General features: G+C 40.6%; 1 protein-coding gene across 12 annotated transcripts in view; it reads left to right on the top strand.

Moving 5' to 3' along the window:
• Nucleotides 1-4210: 4210 nt before the first annotated feature.
• The window catches only part of LOC109906505 (adhesion G protein-coupled receptor L3-like), a 346713-nt gene continuing 325950 nt past the window's right edge, over nucleotides 4211-24973 (top strand). For 4 of the 12 annotated variants that reach the window (XM_031792015.1, XM_031792016.1, XM_031792017.1 and 1 more), the window contains exon 1: nucleotides 4213-4779. The gene's annotated coding sequence lies outside the window, so the exon portion shown is untranslated. Of the gene's footprint in view, nucleotides 4780-24973 lie in introns of all 12 variants that reach the window. The other 8 variants (XM_031792025.1, XM_031792024.1, XM_031792019.1 and 5 more) reach the window with 3 other exon arrangements.

The following is a 24973-nucleotide window of genomic DNA, read 5'->3' as shown; positions in this document are numbered from 1 at the left end:
CTAGTCAATCATGAGGATTCAAAAGTGATTTATAACCATTTCTAAATCTAGAAATAGCAAACTCAATACCCAAACCTTTGACAATCGGCACGATATGATAAAGCTGAACCGTTTTGCATGTGAAACCAAGGACTGTCTAGTCTGGCTGACTGCAAACTCGAAGTCTTCCTGACTTCAGAGTCTGAAAAGGCAACTTGATGTTTTTAGGTTTGAAGCTTTGATAATAAATATTTTTTTACTGATTTGGTTCTTCTCTGTCTCACTCAAACAGCCCCATGGACAGCCACATACAGCCCCCTTCCAACACAACTGTTGGATTTTCAAATCCAAAGAAGGAGAGTTCTCAACCCCGTAGGAAAAAAATAACGTTTAAGAGAAACAATCAAAGCTTAAGCAAATTTTTCAGCGAATATATTGCACCAACAAACTGGCTCCGGTCCAGACCAGCCTGTCACAGCTCTCGGCAACATTGACAATCTAACACTAACCATGTTTCCATTCAACCATTGTAATGCAAGTAAAGTAGACTGGCTACCTGTTGGATAACAGTATGGTAGGCCTAAACATATGTGAGACCATCAGAAAGTAGGGCTAAGCAAACTTGATAATTATACAAGGTTCGATTGCTCTTGCTCAAAAGCCTACTATCAAGTAGTGAGAAGGTTACCCATGGGAGTGGCACAAAGGCTTAACAATTACAACTAGGTTCACTATCTTGACACTGATGTTGAAAATCGAGAAATCAAACAACCCTTTGTAAATATTGCAAAACAACTGCACATTCACACATTTTAACACAATAATCAGAGGACAACTAAGCTTTAAGTTGCTTCAGCACTTTAAGCATTCAGCACTATTAAAGTGTCAACATTCCACAATGAAATAAAATCCTCTGCTTGCTTGCTTGCAAGCATGAATGAATGGGAATGTCTGCTACTTTACTTGATTTGCTTCATGTCCCCATAAGCTTTAATTTTCCTAAACAGCTTTATATTTGGCATAGTTTCTGGGCGGCATGTTGAGTTTGTGCATTGAGCTTTTATGGTTCCATGTATCACTTTATGATGTTCAATTATTATGACTACAGTATGTCTCAGGTGCTTAACTGTCTGTGTTGGGTAAACCCCACTGTTGGCAGATGTATTTGTCAGTAACACACACACACACACACACACACACACACACACACACACACACACACACACACACACACACACACACACACACACACACACACACACACACACACACACACACACACACACACACACACACACACAGAAATATACATTGTCCAGTAACTCAATGGCCATGTTTACAAGTAATAAGAAATTGAAATGTGCCTCTGTCTATTCAATAATGACTCAATAATGGTATCCTCCACCAATGTATCTCACTATTGTGAATCGAGTCACTGAAGCTCCATAGAATCACCATAGCACATAAGGCTGCAAGTGTGCCGGAGGCGGACTGAGTTAGTTACATGATGCAGGACGCATGCCTCTCTGTCCCTCTCAATCTCTCCTGCAATTGGCACCCTATTCCCTATTTACTGCACCACTTCTGACCAGTGCCCATAGGTCTCTGTTCAATAGTAGTGTACTATGGAATATAGGGCGCCATTTGGGACGCAGACTTATATGCTATGGTGCAACATGCAACCAATACTATTAAACTGTCTTGGTCTAATTTGTGTCTCTGACATGTGTGATAATGCAAGATCTCAGACTGTGATTATTTCCATAAATGGTATGATATTCACATAATTGTGCTTGGAATATGTTGTTGTAGAGGCAGTTTTCATGTACTGTTTAATGCAGTCAAGATGGCAGCAGTATATTATATACAGTATATAGCCATACAGAACCTAGCTAGCTACCAGGGTTCTCAAGCACTGGTACAGTAATGACATGCAGCTTTGGTCAGTGCACTTCCTGCAGAAATCCATTTGCATCGGGGGTGCATTGCAAGCAGTGCTGGCTAGAGATAACACTTCATCTTTTCAAATGGAAGCCCCGTTGAAAAATGAACCACTGCCTGCCTGCAGTGCACTAGATCAAGGTGTCCCAGTATACTTAAAAGGAATGTGCTTCACTATCAAGGTCTACACAACACGATATTCAAACATTTGTATGTGATATAGAGCGCTTTTGGTGATTGATTTTGAAACAATACTTTAAAAAAATACATATTTACATGTATTTTGTCCTAAACATTCAGTATAACATTTAAGATATGCAGACCTGTCATTTAACATACATTCATTAATTTAATAATTGATACATTATTTAATTAATTCATAATCTGTGTCAGTACATTTTCCAGTTTGAAAACATTCTCAATCAAACATCAACTGTTTATTAGCCCAGAGCTTTATAAGGTGAAAACGAATCATTTTAACTAAGCTTATACCTTATTTATGTTTATTATTATTTGGGGAGGAGGGGGAGATCAGCTTTAATATTGCAGATTGATTGTAGAGTTACCTCTGCTGCAGCGGATACGTTCATTAGAGTTACCAGCCTCATATATTGCAGCCCATCTGGTAAGCACTTAGTGGGACTATCATTTGTTTTTCAACAGGACAATGACCCAACACACCTCAAGGCTGTGTAAAGGCTAGATGGCCAAGAAGGAGAGTGATGGAGTGCTGCATCAGATGACCTGGCCTCCCCAATCCCCCGACCTCAACCAAATTGAGATGGTTTGGGATGAGTTGGACCGCAGAGTGAAGGAAAAGCAGCCAACAAGTGCTCAGCATATGTGGGAATTCCTTCAAGACTGTTGGAAAAGCATTCCAGGTGAAGCTGGTTGAGAGAATACCAAGAGTGTGCAACGCTGTCATCAAGGCAAAGGGTGACTACTTTGAAGAATCTCAAACATGAAATATATTTTGATATGTTTAACACTTTTTTGGTAACTACATGATTCCATATGTGTTACTTCATAGTTGTGATGTCTTCACTATTATTCTACAATGCAGAAAATAGTAAAAATAAAGAAAAACCCTTGAATCCTCCCCTAATTGGTGTAAACTAATGAAAAACAACACTTAGGCTTCTACTTCCAGCTTATACATACTATATACATTTTACGGACACAATCTATTTTACAATAGTTCTATTTGTTTGTTTTTCAACCTGTCCTTCCTCTACCCTCAACCTCTCTCATCTATTTCTGATGTCCTTCCTCTACCCTCAACCTCTCTCATCTATTTCTGATGTCCTTCCTCTACCCTCAACCTCTCTCATCTATTTCTGATGTCCATACAGTTTCTATTTGCCATATATTTTTAACTGTGCTGTTTCACAAAAGTTCTGAACCTACAGTATATACATTTTACAGACACAGTATATTTTACATGAGTTATCTTGTTGCTATTAGTCCCACCTTTTAGCTCCATTCAACCCCTCCCATCTATCTCTTCTATTTGCCATATGATTTTAAACTGTGCTGTGATGTGTCACAAAAGTTCTGAACCTTTCCAATCTCATAGTTTCTACAGATGGTAAATGAAAGATTTTTTTCTGTTGCTAAAAGTATTATTATATTATTGATCGATTGACTATGACTTTTCAAACCACCCAGTAGTGCTATCTGCAGCATTAGCCATTCTTGGACCTGTGACCAAAAACAAGCTACATATGGACAGTACCAAAATAAATCATCTAATGACTGTCTCTTTGCAGGAAAACCTGCAGAGCTGGGAAAGTTGTATCCCCCATACATATATATAACATTATATTGGTTGCAATAATTTTGTATAATAATTTAAATGGAAAATTATACGGTTTGAATCCGGAGTCGTTTTGCGTATCAGTTCACAAACCATGGAATCAGTACATCGAAAATCTCTTCTCAACTATTTTTCAATCTATATGGCACAGCTGTCAATTATTTGGTACTTGAATGAAAGTGGTACACTTATATACAGTGTTTCTAGCAGCTGACAGTTAATTCATTTGCACATGTCCACAGCCTTACCAAGCAATTATTGAGAGGTATGTTACTCATAAATATTTCGATTCAGACCTACAAGCACAGACCTATATTACAAATGTAATATGACTTTCACTTGACAGTCAAACACGCATGACACAGGTAGAGGCGTAGGTAGTTGGTTGCATTTTTATCCCATGTTTACTGCTAGGTGGAGCCCGAGTATATTGTGTGAGCGACAATCCAGATCCGAGTTTTGCGTCTCGCCGTTCTCGCATTCTACCTTGAGTCAAAGACCGCATTTCTCCCAGGCAGTGCTCCGAAATTGGTTTGTCCTATGCGCAGAGAGCAAAGCCTTGGAAGCAAAAAATATATCGAGTTCTTTGCCGTGGAGATTTTCAAACAAGACACATTTATTTGGCATAGCCTACTCTTTTTTTGCGCTAATGTGTTTTGCCTTTGAGCTTTTACTTTCGGACGTGATGTAGTAGTTACTGCACAAGAGGACGTGTTGTGCGCCACTTCTTTTGAGGGACTGTCATCTGGATACACAAGGAGACCGTTCTTTCTCCAGCAATATCGACAGTACACGGATCATACAGACATGTCCAGCTCTTCTAGCCTACCATCGGACTTCTGAGAAAATATAAGCGGAGTTATTCGAAATTATTATTTGGAATCGCCCTTCTTTTCCCTCGACCCTCTGAGGAGACTGATCTGTGCGCAAGGACGATATCAATTGTGTTAAGAAAATAAGTGTGAACAATTTTATTACTCACACTTTCAATGGGAGGACTATTTGAAGGGTATAATCGTTTCACCAGTGTCTTCTAAAACACGGTAGGAATATTATGCTATATTGCCTGCATCTTCATCTATATTTTGGTTCGCATATGCACTTCAATTAGCCTACCTGCAGTTTCTCGTATATACAATATTTGCCTGTGTTGGATGTAATGTGTAGGCTAATGAGTTATACGTTGTTATATTTAAGACTTCATTTTTAAGTAAACTTGGCGACGGTGTGTCACGGTTGGTATTCATTGGTTACGCAGTTTGCAATTAATTGCCTTGTCAAGATATCAATAGTTTCTGGTGTCAGTTGCGGTGATTTAAAGAGCGTCACTTAATGAGCGCGTCCTTGCTGCTCTATCCAAATTAGGGAACCAATGTGCACATTTCAAATAGTTTGTTGTATGGTTTATTATAAAGGGAATGGTTGGCACTATGCACCGGCAACGTGCGTCTGTCCGTTTCTCTATTCACAACCCAGCTTTCAGAAGATGTTAAAATAATGCGTTACTTAGTCCAGTATGAAGTTGGTGATGAATGAAGTTTATGTAGGATACCCTTAAACAGTTCACAGTCCGTTTTACAATGGGTGCTTGAAACGGTGGTTGTATACAATAGGATGTTCAAGGGAAAACTGTGTATAGAGTCACGGATGAACGGCAATATCTGGAATAGAATGAAAATGGATTTTTTTCCACATGTATAATGTTGTCAATTTTGAGTGCCACCATGCAAGTTATGGGAAAACGGACGTACTAACAGACCTGAGGGGACCATCTGCATCGCACGATAAATTAAATATAGGCTAGCATGAGCCACCAGAATTGGTTAGTTGTATGTTTTAATCTCATTCCTTTGCACACAAGACTGTCATATCTCCGACACCCCAGTAGTCCACTGACGTAGGCCATACGCGTTCACACTTATTTACTCATTTAATGTTTTGCTATCTATATACAGTTTTTTTCATAAAGTATTCACACCCCTTGACTTATTCCGCATTTTGTTGTTTTACAAAGTTGGATTAAAATGGATTTAATTGTCATTTATTTTTGTCAACGATTCTACACAATGTACTCTGATATCAAAGTAGAAGAAAAAAATCTAACGTTCGTAAAAAAATTAATCATGAAAAATACAACACTATCTTGATTAGTTAAGTATTCCATCCCCGGAATCAATACATGTTAGAATCACCTTTGGCAGCAATTACAGCTCCATGTCTTTGTGGGTGAGTCTTGAAGAGCTTTCTACATCTGACTTGTGTAACATTTGCCCATTATTATTTTACAAATTCTTCAAGCTCTGTCAAGTTGATTGTTTATCATTGCTTGACAACCATTTTCAGGTCTTGCCATAGATTCTCAAGCAGATTTAAGTCAAAACTGTAACTCGGCTACTCAGGAACATTCACTATGTTATTGGTAAGCAACTCTAGTGTAGATTTTGCATTGTGTTTTAGGTTGTCTTGCTGAAAGGTGAATTCATCTCCCAGTGTCTGGTGGAAGGCAGACAGAACTAGGTTTTCTTTTAGGATTTTGCCTTTGCTTAGTTCCATTCCGTTTGACTTTTTATCCTGAAAAACTCCCCAGTTCTTAACAAATACAAGCATACACATAACATGATTCCACCACCACTATGCTTGAAAATATGGAGAGTGATACTAAGTAGTATTGGATTTGCCCCAAACATATAACACTTTGTATTCAGGACAAAGAGTGAATTGCTTTGCCACATTTTTTGCAGTATTACTTTAGTGCCTTGTTGCAAACAGGATGAGTGTTATGCAATATTCTGATTTGCTACAGGCTTCATTCTTTTTACTCTGTCATTTAGTTTAGTATTCTGAAGTAATTACAATGTTCCATCAGTTTTCTCCCATCACAGCCATTAAACTCTAACTGTTTTAAAGTCACCATTGACCTCATGATGGAATCCCTGAGTGGCCTGTATCTTTTGTAGTGACTGGGTGTATTGATAAATAATTTGTACGATAAATTTGAATTTATCAGAACTTTTCAACTTCTCTTCTGTCACATTTCAATATACATCTGCTATTTTGTCCTCAATGCCACTTTAGATATGAAAGAGAATGGACTAATGTATGTGTGTGTGTGTGTGTGTGTGTGTGTGTGTGTGTGTGTGTGTGTGTGTGTGTGTGTGTGTGACATAAAACATTCCAAATAGGATCAGAGTCTGCAACATTAATTTATTTGTCAAAGTTTCAAATCCTTCTGGTCAGTTCCTCACCAAGGTTTAGTAGGCTTAATACCTAACACTTGTTTGTCTCTGACTTTCCATCTCATCCTCTGTGAAGTGCTCTCAAGGTGGTGACACGTGATTACAGCCATATCTTCAATGTGGTGGGTGTACGGTAAACATGCCCATGACACAACCTAAACGAGCCATCTACCTCAGACGGTGAAGACCTTGACATCCTCCCCCTAGAGGAATAACGAGAGGACAGTTCATGCTTTGCTTTTCTTGTCTAATTGGATGTCAACCTGTAGTTTACTTTCAGTGCATCTTGTCTTTGCTCATCCAATGCCACGTCGTTCTTCATAATATTTGCTCCACAGCTGTGGGCAGTGTCCCAACGGTGTATGTCTGACAGATATCACTTTTGACTATATTGCTAGATGCTGACCTCACCTTTCCTCTTGTTGTGGTGCAGTACCATTGCAGTGCATTCTGGATGACTGGCCTAATTCGTTTTAGCCAACCGCTTATGCAGTAAAGTGAATATGTCTGGAAAATTGATAATCCTGGTAGCAAGAGTTGCTCTGTCTGGAAACGACCTTTTACTGCCAGAATATCAAGAAAAAGGAGAGGGTAGATGATGAAGAGGGAGGTGTATATAGCACCTCATAGCTGGTGCAGGGATCTACCTGTGTGCCATCTGGCTTGTGAAAACAATCAGTGGTAACCTTACCCTACAGTCATTACTGCTTTAGGTGTTCTAAGGTCTAGTAGGTGTTTTTTCTTCTCATGAAATCACACTTTATTCGTTGTGGGCTGGAATTCAATCAAACTGGGCCATACCGTACGTATAGATGACTGTTCTGTTCAAATCAAACTGAGTATTGTTTTAGATATCTAGGCCTAAATGATCAAGTGGAAAAACATATTTAATTGGGTTTAATAAGCAGTTGTTTGAATCAATGACACGGTGGATGGTTATCAATGTTTAATTCTTGCAAGGTGGTCCCACCTGTGTTTACAAGCCAGGCAGATAGCTTTTAATCTGGTGCATTGCCAACGTTAAATACCTTTTTTACTGTTTAGCATGGCATTTGCTTATGAATGGTTTGTGAAGCATTATAAAGGTCCTTATAAAGGGTTTGTGAAGGCACACAACACTCCCTTATACCTCCAGTCTGTTTCGTAGCTGGGAGATGTTTATTAAGTACATAGTTTTCACCTAGTTACATTCGTTGTCAATCTGTAAAATGAATGTGTATTGTGTTCTGGTCACTGATTTTTTTTCTTTTTTTTTTCTTCAAGGTTTCTTTCCCTCTATTGTTTTGTTGTCTTGACAAATATGTTTTTCCTGAGACGTTTCTCTGACAAAAGCATAACAAATGGTAATATTTATTAACCTGGCTGACATACAGTGAGCTCCAAAAGAATTACGACAGTGACAAGTGTGTTGGCTCTGTAGTCTTTCACTTTGTATTTGAAATGATACAGATAGATTATTTACCATTAATTTCTAATGGGAACAAAATAATTGGAAACACAACCAAAACAAACAGCAAATGCATCCAACAAATTTGTCACAAGCTTGATGTAGTCATTGTGTGCTATGAATATTTGACCAAATATATTATAGTGGCTTGGAAATAAATGCCATTTTGAAAGGAGGCAAATGGTTAGTAGGAAAACCTTTTGTCGTTTTGATGTCGCCAGATTGACTTTAGATGCAGTGTAACATTGTCTAGCTAGCTAAGATTGAGGGGAGACCGTTAGCACGTTAGCATTGCTTGCTATTTTTGACGAATTTTGCTAGCTAATGACGACATTTCCATCTGTCAACTTGGAATTTGACGACATGATAATGATGGCAAAGTTGTTTCCAACTAAATATTTGCCTACTTTAGAGATGTCCTCATATTTCCAGGACACTGTTGTGTAATTTAGACTAAACAGTCGTTAGCCTCCGTCCAGAATGATTGGGCTTATCACGACTTTTGGGCACCACTATGACGCCGCCGGCAGAGGGCGGCTTGAGAACGTTCATAGCAATGGCATGACGCGACTGAGTGACAGAGGTGCAAACTATGAATGGCTCCTGCCAGCTCCACTTGAGCTGTGGGGCAGTGAAATGTGGAGGTCTTTATTCAGCATTGTCTCTCTGTATAATGCCTCTGTGTGTGTGTGTGTGTGTGTGTGTGTGTGTATTACTCTCATGATTTAAGCCATCCCTTCTATACGCTACCCCACATTCCAGCTAATGGCGTAAATGTTTTATGATACGGGATAATTTGGTGCCCTCAGTAAAAACACTGGTTTCATCTAAACCAATCCTAACTACTTCGATAAAGGCCACCATTTCATTCTCAGAGGCTGTGCTGTTTTAGTTTTATAGTTTTATAATAATTTTTTTGTTTGTCTAAAAGTCGATTCGATATATGTGATTTGATTTAGCTTTTTGGACATTGGTATCAAATTTGCCAGTACAGTATGACTCGACATGATCTTTTTAATTCCCTTAATCAGGTTAACTGTATACGATTGAGGTCGACCGATTTAAATCGGCATGGCCAGTTAATTAGGGGCGATTTCAAGTTTTCATAACAATCGGTAATATGCATTTTTGGATGCCGATTATGGCCGATTACAGTGCAATCCACGAGGAAACTGCATGGCAGGCTGACCACCTGTTACGCTTGTGCAGCAAGGAACCAAGGTAAGTTGCTAGCTAGCATTAAATGTATCTTACAAAAACAATCAATCTTCACATAATCACTAACTACACATGGTTGACGATATTACTAGGTTAACTAGCTTGTCCTGCGTTGCATAAATTAACAGGCGCCGCATTTATTATATCATCGAATCACAGCCTACTTTGCCAAACGGGTGGTGATTTAACAAAAGCGCATTCGTGAAAAAAGCACATTCGTAGCACCAATGTTCCTAACCATAAACATCAATGCCTTTCTTAAAATCAATATTCAAGTATATTTTTTAAATACTGCATATTTAGTTAGCAGGCAATATTAACTAGGGAAATTGTGTCACATCTCTTGCGTTCAGTGTAAACAGAGTCAGGGTATATGCAACCGTTTGGGCCACCTGGCCCGTCGTGAACTGTGTGAAGACCCTTTCTTCCTAACAAAGACCGTAATTAATTTGCCAGAATTTTACATAATTATGACATAACATTGAAGGTTGTGCAATGTAACAGCAATATTTAGACTTAGGGTTGCCACCTGTTCGATAACATACAGAACGGTTCCGTATTTCATTGAAAGAATAAACGTTTTGTTTTCGAAATTATAGTTCCCGTATTTGACCATATTAATGGCCTAAGGCTCGTATTTCTGTGTGTATTTATTATAATGATAGTCTATGATTTGATTGAGCGGTGGTAGGCAGCAGCAGGCTCATAAGCATTCATTCAAACAGCACTTTCCTGCATTTGCCAACAGCTCGTCGCAATGCTTGAAGCACAGCGCTGGTTTATGACTGGTTTATCATCTCCTGAGATTAGGCTGGCAATACAATAGTGCCTATAAGAACATCTAATAGTCAAAGGTATATGAAATACAAATGGTATAGAGAGAAATAGTCCTATAAATTCCTATAATAACTACAAACTAAAACGACTTAACTGGGAATATTGAAGACCCATGTTAAAAGGAACCACCAGCTTTCATATGTTCTCATGATCTGAGCAAGGAACTTAAACATGAGCTTTTTTACATGGCACATATTGCACTTTCTTCTCCAGCACTTTGTTTTTGCATTATTTAAACCAAATTGAACATGTTTCATTATTTATTTGAGACTAAATTTATTTTTATTTATGTATTATATTAAGTTAAAATAAGTGTTAATTCAGTATTGTTGTAATTGTCATTATTACAAATATATATATATATATATATATATATATATTTATTTATTTATTTTTTGGTCCTTCAATAATCGGTATCAGTATCTGCGTGGAAAAATTATAATCAGTCGACCTCAAATATAAGATATGACTTCATCGCTCCTCTACTGTAGGTGAAGGCTTTTACAGGAGTTAAATGTACAGGCCTTGTATCGATTTGAATACCGTAAAACTTCAATTAAACGCAGTCTCAAATAGCTGTCGGCCCCTTTTAATAGCCGGGCAATGGCACATATTTCAGCAAATAAACACCTGTTTCAAACAAACGCTGGTTCTAAAGGAGTTATTTACGAGTTTACCATGAATTGCCATTAATTGTTTACAATGTTTAATGTTTGATTGGTTACATTTTGACATTACTGAGTTATTTAAATTATGGCAATCATCAGTTTTGGCTGCTAGCTAGCAGTTCTCAGCTGTTAACTGGCAAGCACAAAAACAATCAAGAACTTCGGGAGTACAGGCAGTTAACCCACTGTTCCTAGGCCGTCATTGAAAATAAGAATTTGTTCTTAACTGACTTACCTAGTTAAATAAAGGTTCAAAAAAATAAAAAGTACAGACCTTTAGAAATCGCCCTCTGGTGGTGAAAGTAAGAACTACCGAAATTGTTAAATTTCTCTCTCATATATATATATATATATATATATATATATATATATATATTAGAAATACTAAGAAAAAAGAAATGTGACGGTGTGTAAATGTTAACACAGTGCATGAAGTGAAGAAATTGATTAAAATGCTGGAATTAAACAATTAACTATGCAAATTAGCAAAATGTGTGCATTAAGGAAATAGATGCCGGGTTCAAATAGAAGCATGTCTCTAAGCGTCTTTTTTTCAGTGATTTTAAGCAAATAAAGCCTTGGCTATTAATTGAAGTTTTACGGTAGTTTACACAAGGCTAGTGGCTATGGAGGGCATTTTAGATACCTGTAAATTACAGTACACACACAAGGCAGACAGCACAGCAGAAGTTCAAACCGAAAGTACCTGTGACTCACTCCGTTGAGAAATGGAAACCATCTCTGTCAACAGATTCATAAGGAAATGCATCAGTGATGTTGTTCCCACAGTGAAGGTTTGCTGCTTCCCCAATCAAAAGCCCTGAATTAACACAGAGGTTTGCGCTAAACTGTGCAAGATAGCACCGTATATATATTTGTTAGTTTATTTGCTTTGTTTGTCACATATTTTTTTTAACTTGTTTTGTACGTTGCCGCTACCGTCTCTTATGACCAAAAATAACTATTGAACATCACGGCAGCGATTACTCACCATGGACTGGCAGAATCCTTTGTTTTCTTTAACGTGTCCGATGAGGCCCGACGCAAACGATATACTGCTTTCTCGGGAACAGGCCCACATCCCCGTGATTTGCGTGAAGAGGAGGTGGAGAAAAAGGGCGGGGCGGGCTGCCTTCTGAGAATTCATAGGCGATCGAATAAACCCCCACTTCCTTCCATTCTGCTAGCAAATGTGCAATCTTTGGACAATAAAATAGATGACCTACGTAGACGATTAAACTACCAATAGGACATTCAAAACTGTAATATCTTATGCTTAACGGTGACGTGGCTGAATGACGACACTATCAACATACAGCTGGTTATATGCTGTACAGGCAGGATAGAACAGCGACTGGTAAAACAAGGGGCGGCGGACTATGTATTTTTGTAAATAACAGGTGGTGCACGATATATAAGGAAGTCTTGAGCTAATGCTCGCCTGAGGTAGTGTGGTCTACAGCTTGTCATGAGATACTCTATCTACCTAGAGAGTTTATCTGTATTTTTCGTAGCTGTTTTTAAAGACCACCACAAACCAAGGCTGGCACAAAGACAGCATTGAATGAGCTGTATTCTGCCTGTATTCTGTACTCTAAGCAAACAAGAAAACGCTCACCCAGAGGTGGAGCTCCTAGTAGCCGGGGACTTTGATGCAGGGAAACTTAAATCTGTTTTACCAAATTTCTATCAGTATGTTAAATGTGCAACCAGACAACCAAAAAACTCAGGACCCCCTTTACTCCACAGACAGAGACTCATACAAAGCTCTCCCTCACCCTCCATTTGAAAAATCTGACCATAATTATATCCTCCTGATTTAAAGCAGGAAGCACCAGTGACTAGATCAATAAAAAAAGTGGTCAGATGAAGCAGATGCTAAGCTACAGGACTGTTTCTCTAGCACAGACTGGAATATGTTCCCGGGATTCCTTCGATAGCATTGAGGAGTACACCACGTCAGTCATTGCCTTCACCAATAAGTGCATCGACCGCGTCCCCAACGTGACCGTACGCACATGCCATGGATTACAGCATCTGCACTGAGCTAAAGGCTAGAGCTGCTGCTTTCAAGGAGCGGGACTCTAACCCGGAAGCTTATAAGAAATCTCAATATGCCCTCCTACAAACCATCAAAGGCAAAGTGTCAATACTGCACAAAGATCTAATCGTACTACACCGGCTCGGACGCTTGTCAGATGTGGCAGGGCTTGCAAACCATTAGACTACAAAGGGAAGCACGGCAGACAGCTGCCCAGTGACACAAGACTACCAGACGAGCTAAACTACTTATATGCTTGCTTCGAGGCAAATAACACTGAAACATGCATGAGCACACCAGCTGTTCTGGACGACTGTGATCACGCTCTCCGCAGCCGATGTGGGTAAGACCTTTTAAACAGGTTAAATTCACAAGGCCGCAGGGCCAGATGGATTACCAGGACGTGTACTGCGAGCATGCGCTGACCAACTGGGAAGAGTCTTCACTGACATTTCCAACCTATCCCTGTCCGAGACTGTAATACCAACATGTTTTAAGCAGACCACCATAGTGCCTGCGCCCAAGAACACGAAGGTAACCGACCAGTAGCACTCACCTATGTGAGAGTGACATTCATTGACTACAGCTCATCGTTCAACACCATAGTGCCCTCAAAGCTCATCAATAAGCTAAAGACCCTGGGACTAAACACCTCCCTCTGCAACTCTGTCCTGGACCTCCTGACGGGCGGCCCCACAGGTGGTAAGGGTAGATAACAACACATCCGCCACGCTGATCCTCAACACATGCGTGCTCAGTCCCCTCCTGTAATCCTTGTTCACTCATGACTGCATGGCCAGGCACAACACCAACACCATCATTAAGTTTGCTGATGACATAAGTGGTAGGCCTGATCACCGACAACGACGAGACAGCCTATAGGGAGGAGGTCATAGACCTGGCCGTGTGGTGTCAGGTCAACAACCTCTCCCTTAATGTGATCAAGACAAAGGAGATGATGGTGGACTACAGGAAACAGAGGACCGAGCATGTGCCCATTATCATCGTCAGAGCTGCAGTGGAGCAGGTTGAAAGCTTCAAGTTCCTTGGTGTCCACATCACCAACAAACTAACGTAGTCCAAGCACACCAAGGGAGTCGAAAAGGGCACGACAAAATCTATTCTCCCTCAGGAGAAACTATTTGGCATGGGTCCTCAGATCCTCAATAGATTCTACAGCTGCACCACGGAGAGCATCCTGATTGGTTGCATCACTGCCTGGTATGGAAACTTCTCGACCTCCGATCGCAAGGCACTACAGAGGGTAGTGCGAACGGCCCAGTCCATCACTGGGGCCAAGCTTCCTGCCATCCAGGACCTTTAAACCAGGCGGTGTCAGAGGAAGGCCCTAAAAATTGTCAGACTCCAGCCACCCTAGTCATAGATTGTTAGATCACACGGCAAGCGGGTACCGGGGCACCAAGTTTAGGTACAAAAGGCTTCTAAACAGCTTCTATCCCCAAGCCATAAGACTCCTGAACACCTAATCAAATGGTTACTTGCAGACTATTTGCATTGCCCACCCCCCCTTTTACACAGCTGCTACTCTCTGTTATCATCTATGCCCAGTCACTTTATTAACTCTACCTACATGTACATATTACCTCAATTAACCGGTGCCCCCGCACATTGACTCTGTACCGGGACCCCCACTGTATATAGTCTCGATTTCTTATTTTACTGCTGCTCTTTATTTATTATCTGTATTTTATTCAAACTGCATTGTTGGTTTGGGGCTTGTAAGTAAGCATTTCACTGTAAGGTCAACCTGTTGTATTCGGTGCATGTGACTAATAACATTTGATTTGAAACTAAGACAGAGCTACTGCAGACAAAGCTGAGGCTACGCCCGAGGACAGGAACAAGTACACAAAGTTCCGCTACAACCTCCACAGTGATGATATGAGCAAAAGGACAATCTAGGAATAAGGTGCAATCATACTACACAGGCTCCGCCGCATGTGGCCGAGGCTACAGTCCAGGAGGCTACAGTCCAGAAGACCCAGCCATTATCTGCCCAACGATGCCTCTGCAAGATGAACTCGATGCATTTATTGCACGCTTCGACAATAACATTGTGTGTGTGGGACCCCACCGATCCAGAGGACTGGGTGATTTTTGCTCTCCGAGGCTGTTCTAGGGTCTGTTCTCAGAGCATGCGCAGATCAGCTGGCTGGCATATTCAGTCATTTTCAACCTCTCCTTGTCCAAGTCTGTAATCCCCATGTTTTAAAATGACTAATACTTCCTGTTCCCAAGAACTCTTCATGCCAATGACTACTGCCCTGTGGTGCTCACATCTGTAATCATGAAGGGCTTTGAAAGGCTGGTAATGGCCCACATCGCCATCATTCCAGACACCGTAGACCCACTCCAATTTGCATACAGTGCCGACTGATTCATAGACGATGCAATCTCAATTGCACTCTACTCTGCCCTCACCCACCTAGATAAGAATAATATCTATGTGAATAGGCACCAGCTCAGCATTCAACATCCAATGTCCCCACCATGCTCGTCACCAACCTTAGGACCCTGGGACTGAACACCTCCCTCTGCTACTGGATCCTGGACTTCCTGAGGGGCCGACCCCAGGTCATGAGGGTAGGCAACATTACCTCTGCCATGCTGACCCTCAACAGTCCCTGTTCACCCGAGATTGCGTGGCCATGTGGTGACGGGACAACAACCTCTCCCTCCAACGTCAGTAAGACCAAGGAGCTGATCTTGGACTACATGAAATTGGCGGTCAATGCCCAAATCGCTACGGACTTAAAAATGGTCCAGCCACACGCACAGTTGTGAAAAAAGCACGACAACCCCCCCCCCCCAGGAGGTTGAAAAGGTTTGGCATGGACCCACAAATCCTCAAAGTTCTACAGCTGCACCACTGAGAGCATCTTGACTGGCTGCATCACTGCTTGGTATTTAAACACCTCCCTTGAACACATGGTGCTACAGAGGGTGGTGTGGACAGCCCAGTACATCACTGGGGCCGAGCTCCCTGCCATCCAGGACCTTTAAATCAGGCAGTGTGAAAGAAAGGCCCGGATAATCGTTAGACTCCAGCCATCCAAGCCATAGACTATTCTCTCTGCAAGCGGAATCGGTGCATCAAGTATGACACCAACAGGCTCCTGAACAGCTTCTATCCCCAAGCCATAAGACTGCTAAATAGCTAACAGAATGGCTACACAGACTGAGTTTTCTTTGTATTTTATATCTATTTTTGCACCGTCTCTATGCACACTCACAAGAGTCTACACACTCATGCACACTGACACTCCAACACACAAATCTACACACACACACACACACACACACACACACATATACAATCTTTTTTTATGCTGCTAATGACTAGTCACCTTACTCCTATACATATCTACCTTTATCACTCCAGTGTCCCTGCACATTGTAAATATGGTATTGGAACTGTTCATATTTTTTGTTGTTGTACCTTATGTTATTTTAATGCTACATTTTATATTGATTACTGCATTTTGGGGTTTGGAGCTTGCAAGAATGGCATTTCAGTGTACTTGTGCACGTGACAAAAAAAAACTTGAAACATGCACTTATCTTCCCCTTGCTACAGGCTAGGCCTTCCTTCTTTTCAGATCTCCAATGAGTCGATAGCTTTAGGGCGAGGAGGTTTATCTAAATAGGAGTAGTCTTCGAACTAAGACAATGGAAGCTTTCTATACATCACATTCAATGCTAAAACAATGTTGCTGCTTGAAGTACAGAGGGCTTGGGTTAAATGTGGAAGATACATTTCGGTTGAACACATTCAGATGTACAACTTTCCTTTTACAGTCAGGTAAGCTATTAAGTAGGTTGAACCTTGAACTGGACTTATCAGTAACCAATTTATTTCCCCTTGCCTGTGTGGGTGCTGAACATAGCTCATGTAACACTATGTGCAGCATATTACTCAGGTACATAGACAAATTGGATTCGGGGGTGAAATTAATATTAATTTCGACGCCTGCGTGTACAATCATCTGTTCTGGAATCAAAAGCCATTTGTTCATTGTGGCTTCTGTACCGACTGCCTTCTGTCTCCATGTACATTGTGTTTAATGAGGGGAAATTAGTTTCTTTATCGAATCCAGAAAAACAATTACAGGAAGGGAGGAGAAGCCAGCAGCACCTGTTAATTGTGTTTTTTTTACCCCCTCCCTTTCAAACGCTTTCCAGACAAACCAAAATAACACTTACGTCACACCAAATTTGGTTGGAATTTTCAGCCAATTTTGTCGTTGCCAAAGTTGGTGTTGGAATAGATTTTTGGGTTGCTGGATGGCTTGAGGGGCTAAATGAATGATTGATGACTTGGGCATGTAAAAATTGGCCTTGCATCCCTACAGATTGTATGCGGCTGCCGTTTGCATTGTTGGAGATATGTGATTCTACCTAGAATAAAAGGCTTTAGAAATGGTAGTGTCGCATCAATCATATATTTCCTGGATACAAATAGCCAGGTTTGGCTAAATCCTTGCATACCATCAAGTAGAATATGACAGAATTACAGATGTCAAGGAAACAACAGTTAGACTACTTGCACTGACACTCACTATTATAGTAAACTGAAACTAGTTAAATGAAGGACAACAGGCTTCAGCTTAGTTTCTTTGCTGCAAAACTAACTAAAATAAAAGTTTTTGTGTTTTTGGGCAAAAATGTAATGGGTTCGTTTTCTAAAGCTTTTTTCTTATGGGGTTTTCGAGCTTCTGAATCTGGTGGGTAAATGCTGCCAGTAGATGGCAACGTTTTAAATAGGCCTAGCGTGTGCATCACTATCAGTAGCTAATAGGGAAGAAATCCGAGGGCAAGTGTGAACCATATACTGGTGGGTTGTTTAGCAATAAAACCGACACGTGCGCAACTATGGGGCAAAACAGACGGGGTTGGCTTGGATTCAGCTTAGAGAATGTGAACTATATTTAATCTCCAATGTTTCTTGAAAACAAATGCGTTTGCACTATGAGCACTTGTCGTCTCATTCTGTACATTGTTACAGTTGTAAGTTAGCTAGCTAGCAAATGTTTCCCTTATTAGCAAAGAAATTACACGAGTCAACACCTCACAACAAAACATTATCAAGAACAAGATAAAACTAGCTGAAATGATCCATTTACGATTCCCGACATGGCAGCATCTTGTAATTGTTGCTAGCTATCTGGCCATCCAGAATCACAACAATAGCCTTCTGCCCCATTGAATCGCGTGCGTCGTTTTTGTGGCGTTGTCAGCTAACCTGTCTATAGGCGTGAACAATGGCGGCAGCAAAAGTTAAAGCCCTGTATGGGATTGTTTTAAGTACATTGCTGGAAAGGAGAAAAACAAATCTGGTGTCAGCAGATGGCAGCGTGTGTGGAACAGTGAGAACCCAACTAACCTCAAAGTTCATCTGAACAGCGCACACAGATAATCATACAAACAATTTCAGATGAATACAAAGTGAGACATCCACCAACTATTAGTAGGTGAATGTCAGGACAACCAACTTCAGCATGAAAAGAGTAGCAACATGGCAACCTAATTCAAGTGTATGTATGAATAAATAAATAAAAAGCACTGGTTAATTTATTCATCCAGTCTGGCAAGTCCACAGGACTGTGCGATGAGCCATCCTTTAGAAAATTCAACTAAACACTTGATCCCATATTTAAAACTCCTGGCACTGCCAGAATAAACGGGTTGATTTCTTACAAGTGGATATAGACACCTATACAGTTGAGATTCTGAAAGAGGTATAAATAACTTACACTGTGTGGCAAAAAAGGACTGACTGCTTCGTTTTTGTGGGCATATCAGCCTGCTTCTATCAACCGTCCTCCAACGAGGCACAGCATGTGTTGCTCAACCTACATCAGATTTATCATCCACACACCGGAGAGGTATTTGACTGCACATTTTGATGCATGGTACATACCAAAGGGAGAAGATCTTACTTGCTGACAATGTTGCAAAAACAGTCACAGCTACTACAGAACAGGCAAGAGAATACCCATAATCAACAACCAGAGCTGGCCATAGCTTTAAACGGTGCGACAGAAATGTCAATCTGAGTCGGACGCCAATTATACTTTTAAATCCAAGTCGCATTAAAATGGATTCATAATTTACACCTAACCAAACCTATGACCTGACCCATCACCATGTTTTACTGCCCCCCTGTGGTGCGAAGTGATGTCAAACACAAACGCATATGGCTACTTTCTGACCCTAACAACTGAAACTAAATAATATATATTTTTAAATATATAATTTTTTTCTAAAATTCAAACTCAATATGAACTAAATCAAGCCTGAACTAACTGAGACAAAAAAATAGGGGAAAAAATGAACAGAAAAGCCCAACACTATAACTTTGACACACACATACATGCAGTACCAGTCTGAAGTTCGGACACATCTACTCATTCCATTTTTTTCTACATTGTAGAATAATAGTGAAAAGATCAAAACTATGAAATGACACATATGGAATGATGTTGTAACCAAAACATGTTTTATATTTGAGATTCTTCAAAGTAGCCACCCTTTGGCTTGACAGCTTTGCACACTCTTGGCAGTCTCTCAACCAGCTTCATGAGTTAGTCACCTGGAATGAATTTAAATTAACAGGTGTGCCTTGTAAAAAGTTAAGTTGTGGAATTTCCTTAATGCATTTTAGCAGTTGTGACAAGGCAGGGGGTTACACAGAAGATAGTCCTATTTGGAAAAAGACCAAGTCCATATTATGGCAAAAACAGCCCAAATAAGCAAAGAAAAATGACAGTCCATTAAGGTCAGTCAATTTGGAAATTATCAAAAACGTTGAAAGTTTATTCAAGTGCAGTCGCAAAAACCATCAAGTGCTATGATGAAACTGGCTCTCATGAGGACCGCCACAGGAAAGGACCCAGAGTAGTTACCTCTACTACATAGGATACGAGCTACCAGCCTCAGAAATTGCAGACCAAATAAATGCTTCAGAGTTCAAGTAATAGACATCTCAACATCAACTGTTCAGAAGAGACTGTGTGAATCAGGCTTTCACGGTCAAATTCCTGAAAAGAAACCACAACTAAAGGACACCAATAAGAAGAAGAGACTTGCTTGGGCCAAGAAACATGAGCTACGGACATTAGACCAGTACAAATCTGTCCTTTTGGCCTGATGAGTCCAAATTTGAGATTTTTGGTTCCAACCGGAATGTCTTTGTGAGATGCAGAGTAGGTGAATGGATGACCTCTGCATGTGTGGTTTCCACCGTGAACCATTGAGGAGGAGGTGTGATGGTGTGGGGGTGCTTTTCTGGTGACAATGTATGTGATTTATTTAGAATTCAAGGCACACCTAACCAGCATGGGTTGAGTTGGACACAGAGTGAAGGAAACAAGTGCTCAGCATATGTGGGAACTCCTTCAAGACTGTTGGAAAAGCATTCCAGGTAAAGCTGGTTGAGAGAATGCCAAGAGTGTGCAAAGCTGTCAAGGAAAAGGGTGGCTAATTTGAAGAATGTCATATAAAATATTTAGATTTGTTTCATACTTGTTTGGTTACTACAGGATTCCATGTGTTATTTCATAGTTTTGATGTCTTCCCTATTATTCTACAAAAACATTCTGTAAAAAAAAACCTTGAATGAGTAGGTGTCCAAACTTTTGACTGGTACTGTACACACACACACACACACACACACACACACACACACACACAGACCAAAAAAGACCCTGCTGTCAGTGTGAGTGCCTTGGCTTTCTAGCTCTCCAGGAGAGGAGTGATTATGCTGTTGTCACAAACAGGTCCGTAGCCCGTAACAAAGAGGGAGCGAATGTGGCGATAAGGAATAATAAATATTTTTGTCATTCCTTAACTGAGGTAACCTATATACAATTAACAATGGTGTGTGTGTGTCGTGTAAGTGAGTGGTTGTGTGTATAGAGGTGATAATGAGAAGTGTTGAAAGGTGCCAAAGTAAGCAAACAAAAACGCCCCCAAAAATTGCCACAACCAAAATTGTGTGTGTCTGCATGGAGAGAGTCTCCTCAATGAAAGGGGAAAAGGTGTATTTATCCCGGGACACACCCGGGACCAGGTGTGTCCCATTTTACTGACGACCTTCCCAGCTCCGCCCACCGTCTTCCCCATTATTAAAGAAAACGAGTGCAAAAAGAGAATTCGGCAGCCTGAGTGGGAGGGTCGTCACACTGTTAAGATTAGACAGGCTGGTCTGCCAGGGCCGTCTGTGGTAGGAATGTGTCAAAAGAAGAAAAGAAAGGCTGAAAATGAAAGACTCATGGCTGTGGAAACTAAAGGTCCTTGTGGCACGCCTCACTCAACACTTTCGGTCTCCAGGGCTACAAAGAGCTAGGGCATAGAGGTTGTGGCGAAAAGCTATTCAACAACAGAGCAAATGAGTCCGTATTGATGGACGCTACGTGATACAAAACATAAGAGCCATTTAAGGCCCAAGGTTTGCTTTCAGAAAGTGACACAAGGCATATTTGACTCTTGTAGCCGCGGCTGTATATAGAAGGCTGGCAATTGCAAGGTCACAGTAGTGAGATGACCGGGGTTATAGTGGTACAAGTTAACAAGTTAAGTGCTTCTGCATCAATGGTTGGCTCCGTACAAAATACTGAACTGAAAAGATTGAGCTTTTAAAGGTTTTGAGCTTTTAATATTTTTTTTTAAAGCACACACAGACACAATCACACACACTCACTCATGAGCTGCCCTGTGAGGCATGTAGTGTTTCTTAAATGTATTTTAATCTTCTATGTAGCGCTCATTGTCAGACAGGGAGGAGAATTTGCCACACACACAATGACAGGAATGTGTGTGAGCCGGGTGGGAGGGTGTGGGTGAAGACGTACATTCATCCCGCCGTCCCACTCATTCGCTAACCCATCCATTGTTTCCTCTAATAGCCCCATTATTCCTCCTCATAATGATGGGGATTATCAAATTAATTCCAGCTACTTTCTCTTTGCAGAGTTTGCCCCTAAATGCGGTCGGGAAAAGGGGAGCGAGGCTAGGGGCTAATGGAACGCTTTTCAGCGGGATGGAATTGTGGGGGATTTCGTGCCCATCCAATGAGTCTGCAGTGTTTTGAAAAGAGCAGCTTGTGAGAAGCTGAAGTCATGGAATAGTCATAGCCGCTTCCAATAGGCTTGTCAACCAGACAATGTGTTGGAAACTTATGGGTTCGAGTCAGAGAGAGAGAGTGAGAAACTGCCCCCTTCCACTCTGGGAAAGTAGGGAATGTGACCATCATGGACCATAAAATCACTCTAAATCAACTTGACCCCCATTGATTAGATGACTCTTAAAATGAAACCTGCTATGCTCTTGTGGTCCATCCGGTAAATACGGGAAACAATACACGTAAAAAGAGCCTGTCCGCCCTCTTACCCGAGTTCCAGTGCCACGTCACATTAATTCAAGTAATATATGCATTCAATTTGAATAAAAGCCTGTGAGGGTGGCGAGAGTAGAGCTCAATCGTGTGGCGTGCGCTCAGCACCAGCCAGCATGACCAATGCCGTCCCCCCCCTCCCAGTCAAATTTCTTTGCTCGTCGACTTTCCCTGAACCAAGCAGTGTTCAAATTTCAAACTCTCAAACCGCAGACCAAATACCTGACTCTCTAAATATGTCTTTGCTTTGTAGATGTGAGTGCTGCAGCATTCACAAATGGACTTGCCTCCTTAATCACTTCATATGTATAAGTCATCTATATAATTGTTGCTCAAAGGCCTACTACTAATGACAACAGCAGAAATGGATTGAGAGATCTATAGGGATAGAAGCCTTGTCCTTTTCAGCAAATGTGATGAGTGTTGTAGATTGATTGAGCGTTGCTATTTATCTAGTGTCTTAGAATAGCCCTCCTACTGATGAAATAGAGTTACCTTTGGTGGGATTTCTATTGCACCCCAGGGCTGGGGTCTATTCCAATTCAATTGGTCCTTGGTAGCTCAGTTGGTAGAGGATGGAGCTTGTAATGCCAGGGTAGTGGGCTCGATTCCCAGGACCACCCATATATAAAATGAATGCATGCATGACTTTCGCTTTGGATGAAAGCATGTAATGGCATATACAGTTTTTATTATATACATCACACACACACTGCCAGTCAAAAGTTTGGACACCTACTCATTCAAGGTTTTTTCTTTCTTTCTTTTTACTATTTTCTACATTGTAGAATAATAGGCAAGACCTCATCAAAACTATGAAATAACACATATGGAATCATGTAGTAACCAAAAAATATATTTTATATGTGAAGTTCTTCAAAGTAGCTACCCAGTACTAAAGGACGCCAATAAGAAGAAGAGACATGCTGGGCCAAGAAACACGAGCAATGGACGTTAGTCCATACTTAACCAGCATGGCTACCACAGCATTTTCCAGTGATACACCATCCCATCTGGTTTGTGCTTAGTCCAACTATCATTAGTTTTTCAACAGGACAATGGCCCATCACACCTCCAGGCTGTGTAAGGGCTAGTTGACCAAGAAGGAGAGTGATGGAGTGCTGCATCAGATGACCTGGCCTCCACAATCACCCTACCTCAACCCAATTGAGATAGTTTAGGATGAGTTGGACCACAGGGTGAAGGAAAAGCAGCCAGCAAGTGCTCAGCATTGTGGGAACTCCTTCAAGACTGTAGGAAAAGCATTCCAGGTGAAGCTGGTTGAGAGAATGCCAAGAGTGTGCAAAGCTGTCATCAAGCCAAAGGGTGGCTACTTTGAAGAATCTCAAATATAAAATATATTTTGATTTGTTTAACACTGTTTTGGTTACTACATGATTCCATATGTCATTTCACAGTTTAATAGTCTTCACTATTATTCTATAATGTAGAAAATAGTACAAATAAAGAAAAACCCTTGAAGGAGTAGGTGTCCAAAATTGACTGGAACTGTGTATAATTCCAGTGAACTCAAATTGAACCAAACTCTAATTCAAATGTAAAATTTTCCTTGTTGAAAAGTATTGAAGAGAATTTGAATGAATGTACTTCTTGAATTGAAATGGAATTGACCCCAACCCTGTAGCACTCTTGAAGTACCTGGATGAAGTCAACTCACCTGACGTAATGGTGTCATTCAGCGTAATCACATGCTTATTACCAAAGAGTAAAAAGGACTTACAAGGACGTGAACACGGGTAACTTTTTTTCTCACCGATTAAAACTTATTGTATGATAATGTTAAACTATGTGTGGAACTATTATATAAGGCATGGTAGTTGTGTGATCAAATTATATTCAACTTGCCAGTTGCATTGGTTCATTAAAATCAGTCCACCTAATTCCTCCCACACCAGGAATGAATCAAAACAGAAGTCTTTGTATGTGAAACCTGACCGGAGGTGTGAGTGTGAAAAAGATTGATGTGAATTCATTTATATGCTGCCGTAGCGCTGGCTGCAAGTGTAATACCTGAAATGTGGATTTAGCATTTGAAGGAATCCTATCTTTTCTTATGACCCTCCTGGTGTTCCTAAAAGGTACCCAGAAGCTATCAAACTGACATGGTCCAACGAAGCCCCAGTATATCAACCTATTTAATACTCTGTAAATTGTGATGCATTTGTCTACATGCATTTTACAATGTGACACATATTCGGAGGTGAAGATTGATATTGAAGCTTTGCTGCATTTTTAAAATGTTGTATATATTTTTTTTACTAGACAGGATGGGGTGGGGACTCAAACAAAAACAGTGCTTTTCATGCTAAATGGAGAAACTTGGGAGTTAATTTATGGCCTGTTTGGAAGGCAAG

This window comes from Oncorhynchus kisutch, linkage group LG16 (assembly GCF_002021735.2).
Source record: "Oncorhynchus kisutch isolate 150728-3 linkage group LG16, Okis_V2, whole genome shotgun sequence".
Classification (NCBI taxonomy): domain Eukaryota; kingdom Metazoa; phylum Chordata; class Actinopteri; order Salmoniformes; family Salmonidae; genus Oncorhynchus; species Oncorhynchus kisutch.
Note: the sequence above shows the minus strand (reverse complement) of the source record. Positions and strands in the feature narration are given on the sequence as shown.